Genomic DNA, 11,906 nt, shown 5'->3' with positions numbered 1-11,906 from the left:
CTGGCTGTTGGTTTAATTTGCATTTAAATTTATAATCAGGACTACCATAACGTGTAATTCTAACATCAGGTAAAACGCAAGACTCTCAAGGGGTGCAAACTATAACTCCCATGATTCCGCGGGCTTAGGGGGCGGGCTCTCCTGGATTCAAACTACAAGTCCCAGGATCACGCGAGCCAAGTGGGTAGCTCAGGCTCAGGGCCCGGGCGCTTGAACGCGCGGTTTGCTCATGCGCACAGGCTCCCGCGCCGGGCTCGCCAGCGGGGAGGGCGTACCTCGGAGACTCGCGAGCCCGGCGGCGGCGCTAGGCTGGACGACTCAGCGGAGACTTCTCTCGCTGCCGGGGCCTCCCGCGCTCGGAGCGGGCTCCGGTGGCGGCGGCGGTGGCAGGTTCAGCCAGAGTCGGCGGCGCGGAGGGGCCGCCTGGACGTGTCGGCGGGGGCAGCTGCAGTCCGGCGGGCCTGGGCTTCAGGTGAGAGGCGCGCGCTGGGGGCTGTGAGGGCTCCACGACCCGGTTGGGGTTTGGAGTTGAGGGCTCAGCCCCCGGACCTCCCTCAGGAGGGAACGACTGGGGTGCCGGGCCCTGGGGTGAGAGGGAGATTTCAGGACGTTTGCGGCAGCGGGGAAGTTTGCAGAGCGGAGGAGTGACGGGTGATGCGGCTTGAGGTGCGGGAGGCGGGGGGTCCCCTCGGGGTGCGGGCAGGCGGCGCGCGCGCCGAACCCTCAGCTCCAGGCGGGCGCTGGCAGCCGGGTCCCCACGGCCTTTTGTTCAGGGTGACAGTGCGCAGGAGGCGCGGGTGGCGGGGAGCCAGGCGAGGTGCGCGGAGGGGACCTGGGCCGCCAGCTCCCTTGGAGAGCAGCGGCAGTACACGGGCAGGCCTGCAGCTGATCCCTGGGCGACTTGGGACTCGGTGGGGCACCTACTGTGTGCCCCGTGGTAAGAGCCTGTCACGGCTGCTTGACAGAGCCCAGGTAGCCTCTGAAGGAGGGACCCAGTGGACTCCTGATCCCGTGCTTTTTTTTTTTTTTTTTTTTATCTTTTTTAAAATAATATTTTACTTTGTTTTCAGTGAAAGTTTATTCAGCGGTTTGGTTTCCATTTGACAGTTTCTACACAGATCGTCCAGTGACATTAATTAGATTTTTAACAGTGCGTCAGCATTCTCTTTAATTGCGTTCTGGTTATTCTGTTTGCGACCCCATGCATTTGCACAGGGCCCCGCCTCCAGGTCACTGATGGGAGTTTTCAGCCAAGGTCTCCGGCCCTCAGGCCAAGAGTCCTGCATCTCGTGGGTGGCCACTGTCTGTTTACCTTATGCCAACTCTCAGAGTCTACTCTTGGGTAAAAGGAGGCCCGGTATGGGAAGGGAAGGGAAGGGCTGACTTCCACGGTTTTAGGGTGAGTTTAATAGGACATAGTGACCAAGAGCACAGACAGAATAAGGTTCATTCAACAAATGTTTACTGTTATATATGCGGGGCATTCAAATTCTCTTTTCATCTGCTAGCTGTGTGCCTTTGAGTAAATTACTTGTCCTCTCAGAGCCTCTGTTTTTTGCTCTGCAAAACTAGAATAAAAGTACCTTCCTTACAGGGTTGCATCTGGGCGCGGGGACCAGCTGCCAGTGCCCACCTGGAGCTAATGGCTTCGATGGGTACACCACTGGCTGAGGGCCGACCCCACCACCACCACCAATACTTCCCACAGCTCCTCCACCACATCACAGATCACTCCTCTGCTCTGCAAACTCCTCCAGCTCCCACAAACATCCTGAAACTGGGTTGCTGTGAGGATTACATGAAACAATGCCAGGCAAGTCCTCAGCCCAGTGTCGGTTACACAGCAAGTGTGCGTAAACATTAGAAATTGTGGTTAATGATAGAAAGAATTAGAGGTGAGATTGGAACTCAGGTCCCTCTTTGCACTGGACTAGCTGCCCTCTGCCTCTCACAGATCTTGGGGACCTTCCAGCTCATCCTTTCACATTACAGATGAGGAATCTGAGTCCTACTTCATGGCAGAGCTAGGATAAGAATACAGGTCCCCTCATCCCTGGGGATGGCCAACATGTCAGTTCCTGAGTCGGATCCCTGGGAGAGTGAGGAGAAGCTGAGAACAGAGATCCTCAGCAGAGGGGAGGACAGGGTGCTGGTGGCTGGGTTCCGGCACACCATGGCCATGTGATGACTTGGTAACCTTGATGTGGCTGCTGTCAGAGCAACTTCACTGGTTTTTGAACCAGCCTCCAGGTTGGAGTGTTCTTGCTCTGAGCCATGCTTTAGAAGATACTTAGCAATAAACAAAGGTTTCTTGTGAATATTGAGCTAACCAGAAAATTAAATTAAGCAAATACTCCGTTCCCCAAGGGTCCTCGTCAGTCCCATTTTGGTTGTCAGTGGAATACTCTCTCCTAGGACCCACCTGACTACCTGATTACCAGGGCTTTTTAAATTGGATAAAACATACAATGATATGAAATGTGGAACCTACGTATGTTGAACATCTGTCACCATGAGCTTTGGAGTCACGCTTGGGTTTGAAACACTGCTCCACCACTTAGTAGCTGTGCAGCCTCGGGCAATTCATTTAATGACTCTGAGCGTATGTCCCCAAATGTGAAATGGGATTAATAACACCTCCTTTAGGTTTGTAGTGGGGAATAAATGAGATAATGCATGTAAATCACTTAGCATTGTATCTCGCATAGAGCAAGAGCCAGTAAATGGCAGTTTAGTTGTTATATCATTGTTATGACTGATAATAATTATCATAAAAATAATTGCCAGGCACTGTGCTTTGCCTTTGTTGTCCATTTGAATTCACAAAACCACAAAAAAGTATAATTGTACCTGTTTTTCAGAGCAAGAAATGGAGGTTTGGATAGGTTAAGAATTGGCCTGGGTCACTCAGCTACTAATTGACGTGATGGGAGCTCAGCTCCTGGCATCTCCGGCTTCAGAACTAGTGCCATCTAATAGAGCATTCCAGCGCTGGGGATAGACAGGTCTTCTCCCATCACTTGGGGAAGAGGCAGGACCCTGCAGCCTGGGAAGTTGTCAGAGATTGAATGAGGCTACTTTTGTCCGGTAGGGAAGCTTGAAGGAAGGCATCCATTAGGTGACTTTGAGGATGAGGTGTCAGGAAGAGAGCCTCTTTGGGCTCGCATCCCTGGACCACAGGGCTGGGCGGGGGAGGTGGGGGTGCAATCTGGGTGGGACCTGGAAAGTTTGGTTATAAGAAGAAAATGTTTAGCTGCTGGGAAGAGTTGGGGAGCTACAGACTTCTCCCAGCATGATCTCTGCTTTTGGGAGGGGGACAGCCCACGAGCCATGGGTGCGAGAAGGAGGAGCCCTGGAGCCGGAGCCAGGATGCCTCTGTTTTAATCCTGGCTGCATGTGAGATGTCAAGCATCTCACACTACTTCTCAAGATCTCCATTTTATCTTTTATAAAATAAAGAGCTGGATCAGATCATTTCTAAGGGCTCTTTTAGCTCTAAAAAGTCGTGGTTTTGTGATTCTAAATTGGTGACTTCACCCTGTCAGCAAAGCACCAGGGCAGGTGGGATAGACTGCTACCCAGTCTTTCCTTAGGACTAGAGAAGGGCCTCAGCACCCTAAGTCACCTGCCACCACCAGATTCTCTCTGCTCAGCAGAGCTGGGCAGAAAATAACTGTAGCAAGAGGAGCTTTGAGTTGCTAAGTTACTGTCGAGAGCCTTCGTTTCTGCATTTCCAGAGCCGTCCACACCTGCCCTGCCCCTGAGTGATGAAAACTCGTTGCTCTGAGGTCTTCTCTGCTTCTCTGTCACTGATTACACCTCCGAATCTGATGACAGTGCTTAAGAAAAAGACACCTGGAGTCAGACACAGGTTTGAATCCTGGTGTCGCTTCTTGAGCTATAAGACCTTGAGGTTGCAGCTTTCTGAGCTCCAGTCTTCTTATGTTAAAAGAACATGCAGATAATGCCGTTAACCTGCATCAGAGGCCTTTGGGAGGCTGGAAGAGGGCTTCGGACAGTGCCTGGCACATACCGTTGTTGCCGTTGGTTGCTGTTGAGTCAGCTCCAACTCATGGCAACCTTATGTAAAACCGAATGACATGGGGCCCAGCCCCGCACAATCCTCATGATCCTTAGTATGCTCGAGTCCATTGTTGTGGCTGTCGTGTAGTGCCTTCCAACCCAGGGGGCTTATCTTCCAGCACTATATCATTTTGGAACTGTGGTGGCTTGGACGTTGCTATGATGCTGGCAGCTATGTCATTGGCATTTCAGATACCAGCAGGGCCACCCATAGTGGATAGGCTTCAGCAGAGTTTCAAGACAAAGACTTACTGGGAAGAAAGCCTGGTGATCTACCTCTGAAACTCAGCTGGTGAAGCCCTTATGGGTCACAACAGGAATATTGTCTGACAGAGGTGCTGGCACATAGTAGGTGCTCCATGAAGTAAGACGGCAATAACATAACACCCCCCCCCCCGCCCCCCCACACCACCGCCAGGCTGGCTTCCTCTTTTCCTTAGCCAGCCTGGGCTGCAGTCAATCCTTCCATTCTGTCTGACCCTGCATCCTTACTGGTACATACCCAGGGCCCAGCACGTGCCAGCAGTCACCACCACTGGCACAGTCTTATACTAAGAGTTTGTCTCTCTTCTCCATTCTGAAAAGCTGCGGTCTCAGCTTGGTGCATACTCAGCCCTGAGCCAAACCTCAGGAAGGGGTCGCTGTATTGCTGTGATTGCTACTATTACTACTATTGTCAATACAGGCCCTTGTGTTGGGTTCCTTTAGACACATCCAGTGATGAGCCACACCCAGGGTCCTCCAGCAGTGGAGGTTTGTGGCAGAAATCACAACACATCCTGGGGTAGCCTCAGGTGTTGCCGCAGGTGCACTGGGTGCCAGAGCTTCCAAAACATGTGTCCAGTTGCTGTCCGAAGCAACAGGAGAAGCAGTCCAGCCTTGTTCTGTTCAGGGACTCATTTCTCAGCGGACCTACTTTCTCTTTGCTGGCCTACAGGTGTGAGTGTCCAATACAGAGTGCCACAATTGGATCTAATGATAGTACTTTATCAATATTAATTCCCCGAAATTGTGTTATATGAGAATTCCCTGTTCTTAGGAATTACACACTGAAGTGTTAGGGTCTAAAGGGGCAAAATGTCTCTCCAACTTATTTTCAAATGGTTCAGAAAAGTGTGTGTGTGTGCACATGTGTAGAGAGAGAATGATGAGCGTGTCAGATTAGCAGTCGGCAAATCTGGGTAAGAGTGTACAAGAGTTCTTTGTACATGTGCAGTGTTTTTGTAAGTTTGATATTATTTCTGAATAAAAAAGAAACTGATCACAGACCCTGTAGCCAGCCTGCATGGGTTGGAATCTCATTGTTCCCTCCTATGTAAACTTGCGCAGGCTTTTTACCTCTCTGAGCTTTGGTTTTATCTTCTATAAAGTGAGGATTGTCACTGTACCACACACCCAAGGTGATGTACGTGAAGTGGAGACCCTGGCACCTGGTGAATGGTCAGTGGATGTTAACTATGATGCTGTTGTCATTATTAGGAATGGGAAGAGTGATAAGTGAGACCCAAAGAAAGCCCAAGCCAAGTCCCCCCCCCCCCCCCCCCCCGCCCCGTTCTGATGTTGGAGTCCAAGCTTCCTGGGTATCTGGCAGGGACCTCTGGTGACCTGGCTGCCACAGAGCTTCACCCTCTCAAGGGCTTAGTGAGTTGTCACCTGCGCCTGTGGGGCTCCTCTGGCGAAACCCAGGTCTCCTGGTAGCCGCATCCCTCTACTCTTCACCTGGCACTGCCCGCACCTGCCCTGTGGCCTGTGCTCCCCAGTCTCTGCCTCCCTGGCTACTCACTGAGTGCCATTGAGCTGCACATGGCTTGGGGTCTGGCCATCACTGCCCCAGGGTCAAGGAGGAGCTCCATGGCTTGGTGGCCTCATGGCTTGGTGAACAGATGTGAGAACTGAGCATGGTAATGCCTGCTGTGAACAGAGTTCATTGCAGTCATTGCCAGTGGGGGACATGTAAATACATAACAGGGATGCTCATCTTATCCTCCACCCACCCTTCACAAAATGCCTCCAAAACCTCACTCAAAATTCACTAGCCCTCTAGGTAGCTTCCCTGGGTGGCCTCAACCCTGATTTCCCACAGCTGTTTCCCGTCACCACCTGTGTGTTGTACACATTTCTTGTGTTTCTCTGTGAATATTTTATGATTTCAGTAGTGGATGTCTTCTGACTCTCTTGATGAATTCAGTCTTCTCAAACTAACCCCGAGGTCCCGTCTGGGCCTGTGTACACCTGGGCTCTGAGCATTTCCTAGAAGAATTATTTTCCATTTGCAGTTTTGCCTAAAAAAATTGATAGAGGCATGTTCTGTGTCACCTGTATGAGCCTCACAACAAAGGCTGACGCGATCCTGTCCCGTTTGTGCCTCTGTTTATAGCCACACTGATGTGCGGTACTGCTGCTTTATTATGCCGGAAAGGACCAACACAGCCAGCTTTAATTTGTAAGTGACCCATTTGTGCCAAGCCAAAGCCAGATGACATCACAGCAGGCTGTGCTAGCAAAGATCTGCGCTACTTGAAGGACAAAAACTGTTGAGGGGATTAGAGGCCACTGGGATGGGGGGATGTTGGACTCACTCCACCTGCTCAGGGGCTGCAAGCCTTGGCTTGTCTTCAGCAAAGATTGATATCATCCATCTCACCAGAGTAGCATGGACTTGAATTCTATGGTATTGGGTTTTTTTTTTTTTTTCTTTTTCTTTTAAAGGGATTCCATACCCTTTTATAGAGAAAGAAGTAGAGTCATAATCAGCAACTATTGACACAGGATTAATGTCTCCAGCTTTGACTATTTTGCTCTTTATACTAAAGCAAGGAGGTATTGCCCATGTCAAGGTTTTAGTCTAAGGATGGGAACTCTTAATTCAGTGTTAAATATGCCGTGTCAATTAAATGTTAAGTTTTACAAGGGGCATTCAGAGGCTGCCAACATTTTGCCAAAGAGTAAATACTTGCGTCAGAAAACCTGATGTTCTATAAATACTTGTCCGAGTTTATCAATAGTGTTGGATTAATAGCTGATCTTGGAGCACATACCAGCATTATGTTACTGGTACCTGTTCCGTGTACTACTTCTGATACAAAAAAGAGAAGAGATCACTCTGAGGATATGCCTGAGTTATTGAAACTTGTTGAGCCGCATCAATCAGTGCAAGACCAAAAGGTTCTGTAACTAAAAATCCCCAGGCTGTATTTAGGATAAAAGCACTCTTCAGTGACAAAATCCGAATTTAAAGCCTTCTCTAGGCGCTGTTGCCGCCCTCTCTCCACTCCCCCAACCACCCTCTGCCCATGCGGACCACAGGCTGGCCTTGGGTTTACTGTGGCCTGGGCCTGGCAGGGGCAGGCAGTCCAGTGTCCCTGCCCCAACGGCCCTGCTCTGGCAGGAGTGAAGAGCAGCTGGTCTGGCAGTGGTGCAGCTGGGAACCCAGTGCAGGTGCTGAGGCCGGCAGGAGAGGGGCGTCACCTTAGACCAGAGCTTACAAACTTGTGCCCGTGGCTGAATCTGGCAGAAGATGAGAGGCCAGCAGGCTCAGCTCTTGGGCCTGCACACTGCCTTCACTTGATTTGAGTATTTGCCAGTAGTTAACAAATTAGGACATTTCACATCACAAGAGTTGATACCACCAGGCCATTTTCCTGCCAGTCCCTAATCAGCTGCATCTTTAACTTGGGCGTTTGGTTTCCCGGCTACCACAGACCCACCCCCAGCTTCTCTTTCCCCATTGGCTCCTGGCCCCAGTAGGCATGTGAGTTTGCACACCCTGCTCTAGACCCAGAATTCCTGCTGCGTTTACTCCTTATCAGACTTCATAGTGTTTGTGGACAGCTTTTCTGTACCCGGGGCTGGTTGGGCCCCCTACAGCTGCAGCCTGCACCCAGACAGTAGGACCAGCCTCAGGTGGTGAGCTCCCCCTGTCAGGTGGGCCCCCACACCAGCTGCCCAGCTTCCATTGATGTCGGCAGGTACAGCACCATTATCAATGCCTTTTCCTGGTGCTTCTTAGTACAGATGGGGTCCTAGGAAGGAGGATTCCTAAGTCTGTGAGAATCCGATAATATTGAGCTGCTCTAGGAAAAAAAAAAAAAAAAAAATTTTTTTTTTTCTAGGAGCTGAGTGAAGCAGTTTGGGGGGGTGGGGGTGAATCAGTGGCCTCCTTAAGCCTGTCTCAGTTTTTAAAGGGTTTTTTAGGCATGTTTTTTATCTCTTGTTTATTTTTACCCCTTTTTTTGAAAAAGATTGCAGTATCAGGCATTCTCCTGGCTGAACCATTAAGTGCTCTGTGCTCCCACACCATTTGGGTCCTAAATGTGGTGCCCAAGGTAGAGGAGGCAGAGAATAAAAACCATGGTGACATCTGAGTACCCACAAGAGGATGAGGCCCAAATGGTACCTGGGCTGCCAGCATAAGACAGTGCTTACAAGCTCCGTGTTCAAATTCTGACTCCATTCCATGTAAGCTGAGGGACTTGGGACAGTTTACTTAGTTTCTCCCAGCCTCCGTATCCTGATCTGTAAAATGGGGATAATAGCAATAGTGTTAGCCTCTTATGTTGGTTTGAGGTTAATGGGACAGGTTTTAGTGTAGTACCTGGAATATAAAATGCTGGAGGTGATGGTGGTTCTGGCTGATTTTATACTGAAAACTGACTACTCAGGCCAGGGAGAAGCTTTTTCTAAATTTATGGGGCTGTCTTAACCAGAGAAGGGAAACAAGTCTTTAGGAAGACTGAGTGAACATAGGATTTGTGAGTGAGTGTGCCACCCCAAAATGGTTGAGGGTTCACCTTTTTGGGAATTGGTCTGGGGCTATATGGCTGATTTGGTTCCTGCTTTTTTTCACCCTTAATTTTAGCAACCCTATTTTTTTTTTTTAATGGAAATATGATTGTGGCAGAGAATACATTTTGAGGCATATGTTAGATATTTTACATGCATTAACTCATTTAAACCTCACAACACCCTAGGAGGTTATTATTCCCATTGAACAGATGAGGAAATTGAAGCTTGAGGAGGTCAAGAAACCCACCAAGATTGTAACACTAGCATGTGGTAGATCTGCAGTTCACACCCAAAGTCTGAAGAACGTGAGTGTGAGCTGTGTGGCCCAGGAAGGACACATGACCACCACCATTAGGGACCAAATCCAGTGCCATCGAGTCGATTCTGACTCATAGCGACCCTATAGGACAGAGTAGAACTGCCCCATAGAGTTTCCAAGGAGTGCCTGGTGGATTCGAACTGCCGACCCTTTGGTTAGCAGCGCCAGCACTTAACCACTACACCACCAGGGTTTCCACCATTAGGGAAGAGGATTTAAATCTCCACTGCAGTCTTGTGTGTGTCCTGCCACCTGCACTTAGCCCAGATTGAGTGCATGGGTATGGGAGATCCGTCAAGTTTTTCTAGCTTCTTAAAAAGACTCTCTGTTACCCACTTGACTGCACTCTTCTTCTGGGAAGCATTTTGGACAAGACCAGGAGGAAGCAAGGATTTTTTAAGCAAAGGCCAAGTGTCTGTCTATCAGGATGATCCAGAGGGCTGTTCGTATTGAATGAGGAAAACCTGTAGCGTGTGCAGAGTGCTTAAATTTCACAGAGCAGGAGGAGGGGATCTTGCAGTGATGGCGTCCACGTCATCCCCCAGGAATCAAGATGCTTCCTTCGCTGTGCCCCAAACCACGTAGTCCCTTTGCAACAGCAGCATCGCATCAAGTGTGAACAACGGCCTCTCATCTCCTCTGCCTCAGTGAGTGAGAACTGGGATGCCTTTTTTTTTTTTTTTTTCATTTTTGAATGCCCAGTCCATGATGCATGGTAGGTGCTCATTTGTGGACCACACGAATAGAGAAAATGTGGTCTGCTGGTCTGTTCATCACAGTGCTGCTGGGAGACCCAGAGAGAATCAGAGTTGACACTCAACTACCTGGAGAAAGGAGAGCACCTTCTGAAGATACCCAAAAGTTGAGAAGGAGCCAACTCTGTGCAGATCCATGGGGAAATCATTCTAGCAGGAGAAACAAGCAAGCCCAGAGGCAGGCACAAGCTCAGCTAGATGATAGTGATATCTAGCGCCTGTCAAGTGTTCACTATATGCCAGATGCTATTCTGGTACTTTGCATGTGAAAGCTAATTGATTCTTTATTAGAACTCTTTGAGGTGAGTACAGTTATCCTCATTTTACAGATGAGGAAATGAAGGCTTAGAGGGAAAAGGGCTAGGCCGTAGCTAGTAGGACTGGGGCCAATTTGGGATTCAAACCCAGGTAGTCTGTCTCTACATACCCCACTGTTGCCAGGTGGAAACCCCACATTCTGCTCGGTGCAATTTGTCTCAGCCAATAAATGAGAGACCAAGGTGGGAGAGTAGAAAGGTACCTTTACTTCATTGTACAAGGAAGGGAGCAGTCAGGGCTGCTGCCGCCAAGACTGCTCAGCAAGGGCAAGGGGGAAGATTACTTTTAAAGGGTTTACCAAGTAGGAAGTGCATACTTGTTACATCAGCAACATTCTTAATCATACTACTCAGATACAATGGGGTTTACATATAACTTCATACATCATGTGTTCAGAGCGTGGTGGTTAAACTCCACCCAGAGGCGGTGAAGTTACTATGTATGAGGTCTAAAAGGTTATCCTGAATGTCAACATAGTGCCTAAACCGGATTTCGCCAGTTTCCTCCAGTTTGGTCGCAACAGTTAAGGAGAGAGGAACCAGAATTTTAATGTAAAGCTACCGTGCGTGCCAAGCAAAGCAACCAAGATTCTAACGTAAAGCTATGTACGGGGTGTGCCAAGCAAGCTGCTTGAGACAGTGGAATTTTCTGCAGCCTGGGGACCTCTGCCTTACCACTTTTAAGTCCGGAAGGTGTTTTCTTGACTTCTCACTGACCACCAGACCTCCATGCTTACCTGTAGATCTTAAAGAACCAACATATGTTTGAGGGGGGTTTGTTTGTTTGATTGGTTGGTTTTTGGGGGGGAGGGGCACTAGATTGAGACAAAATTAATTATCCTGGGTGGTCCATGCCTCTAAGAGCCCCTGTATTACCTCCTCCTTGTCCATAGAGTTTCATGACAAGATGCCCGGTGGGGCAGCCCTCATCTCTGAGAGGCAGCACAGGTGGAAATGCATAGGGTTGAACCCTGAACTGTGGACATGTGGCCAACCTGTGAGCCTCTCTCCCTGGGTGGAAAATGTGATGATCAGGATTAAGTGAAGTTATACAAGCATGGCACTGTGACATAGCAGGTACTCAGTAGGTGTGCTGTGCTTGCCAAATCTGACTGCAAAGATGGAGCCTGCCTCCCTGCTCAGAAGTGGGTTCAAATTAAGGACAGCAGGTAAGGGAGAGAAGCACACGATAGTGCTGCTGGGCCAGGAGTGGCTTTGAGCTCTGAGAGGTATACAAAGGATGGATGAACTGCTAAGGAGCGGGAGGGAGTTCCCTGTCACTGCAGAGTAAGTTTCCTTAGGATTTTGGCCCCTCTGCCCATTTCAGCAGAACCAGGCAACAAAGCAAGGCGTGCAGTCTTTCAGCCGGAAGGAGTTCTTGCCCCGTATCTCTGCTGTCTGCCCCATCACAGGCTACACTCGTTCCAGGTGGTGGCCTGTACCCTGACTGGGCTCCCATTTCCCCTCTATGTGCAGGGTAAGAAATGAGGCCCCCACACCATTTTCCTGGGGAAGCTATTCAATTGCACTGAACAATTGGTCAAACATCAGAATAAAACAGACAACACGCCCAGTCAGAACGAGGCACAGTCCTCCAGACAGCAGCCACTGAGCTGAGTCTTGGTCTCACAGGTCAAGCATGGTGAC

The 11,906-nt window shown here is 49.5% G+C and overlaps 1 protein-coding gene across 2 annotated transcripts in view; it reads left to right on the top strand.

The window, feature by feature from the left end:
• The first annotated feature begins 245 nt into the window (after positions 1-245).
• Positions 246-11,906, top strand: part of POMGNT2 (protein O-linked mannose N-acetylglucosaminyltransferase 2 (beta 1,4-)) — a 30,302-nt gene continuing 18,641 nt past the window's right edge. For both annotated transcript variants that reach the window (XM_049862776.1, XM_049862775.1), the window contains exon 1: positions 246-472. The gene's annotated coding sequence lies outside the window, so the exon portion shown is untranslated. The remainder of the gene's footprint in view (positions 473-11,906) is intronic.

This window comes from Elephas maximus, chromosome 20 (assembly GCF_024166365.1).
Source record: "Elephas maximus indicus isolate mEleMax1 chromosome 20, mEleMax1 primary haplotype, whole genome shotgun sequence".
Taxonomy (NCBI): Eukaryota; Metazoa; Chordata; class Mammalia; order Proboscidea; family Elephantidae; genus Elephas; species Elephas maximus.
Note: the sequence above shows the minus strand (reverse complement) of the source record. Positions and strands in the feature narration are given on the sequence as shown.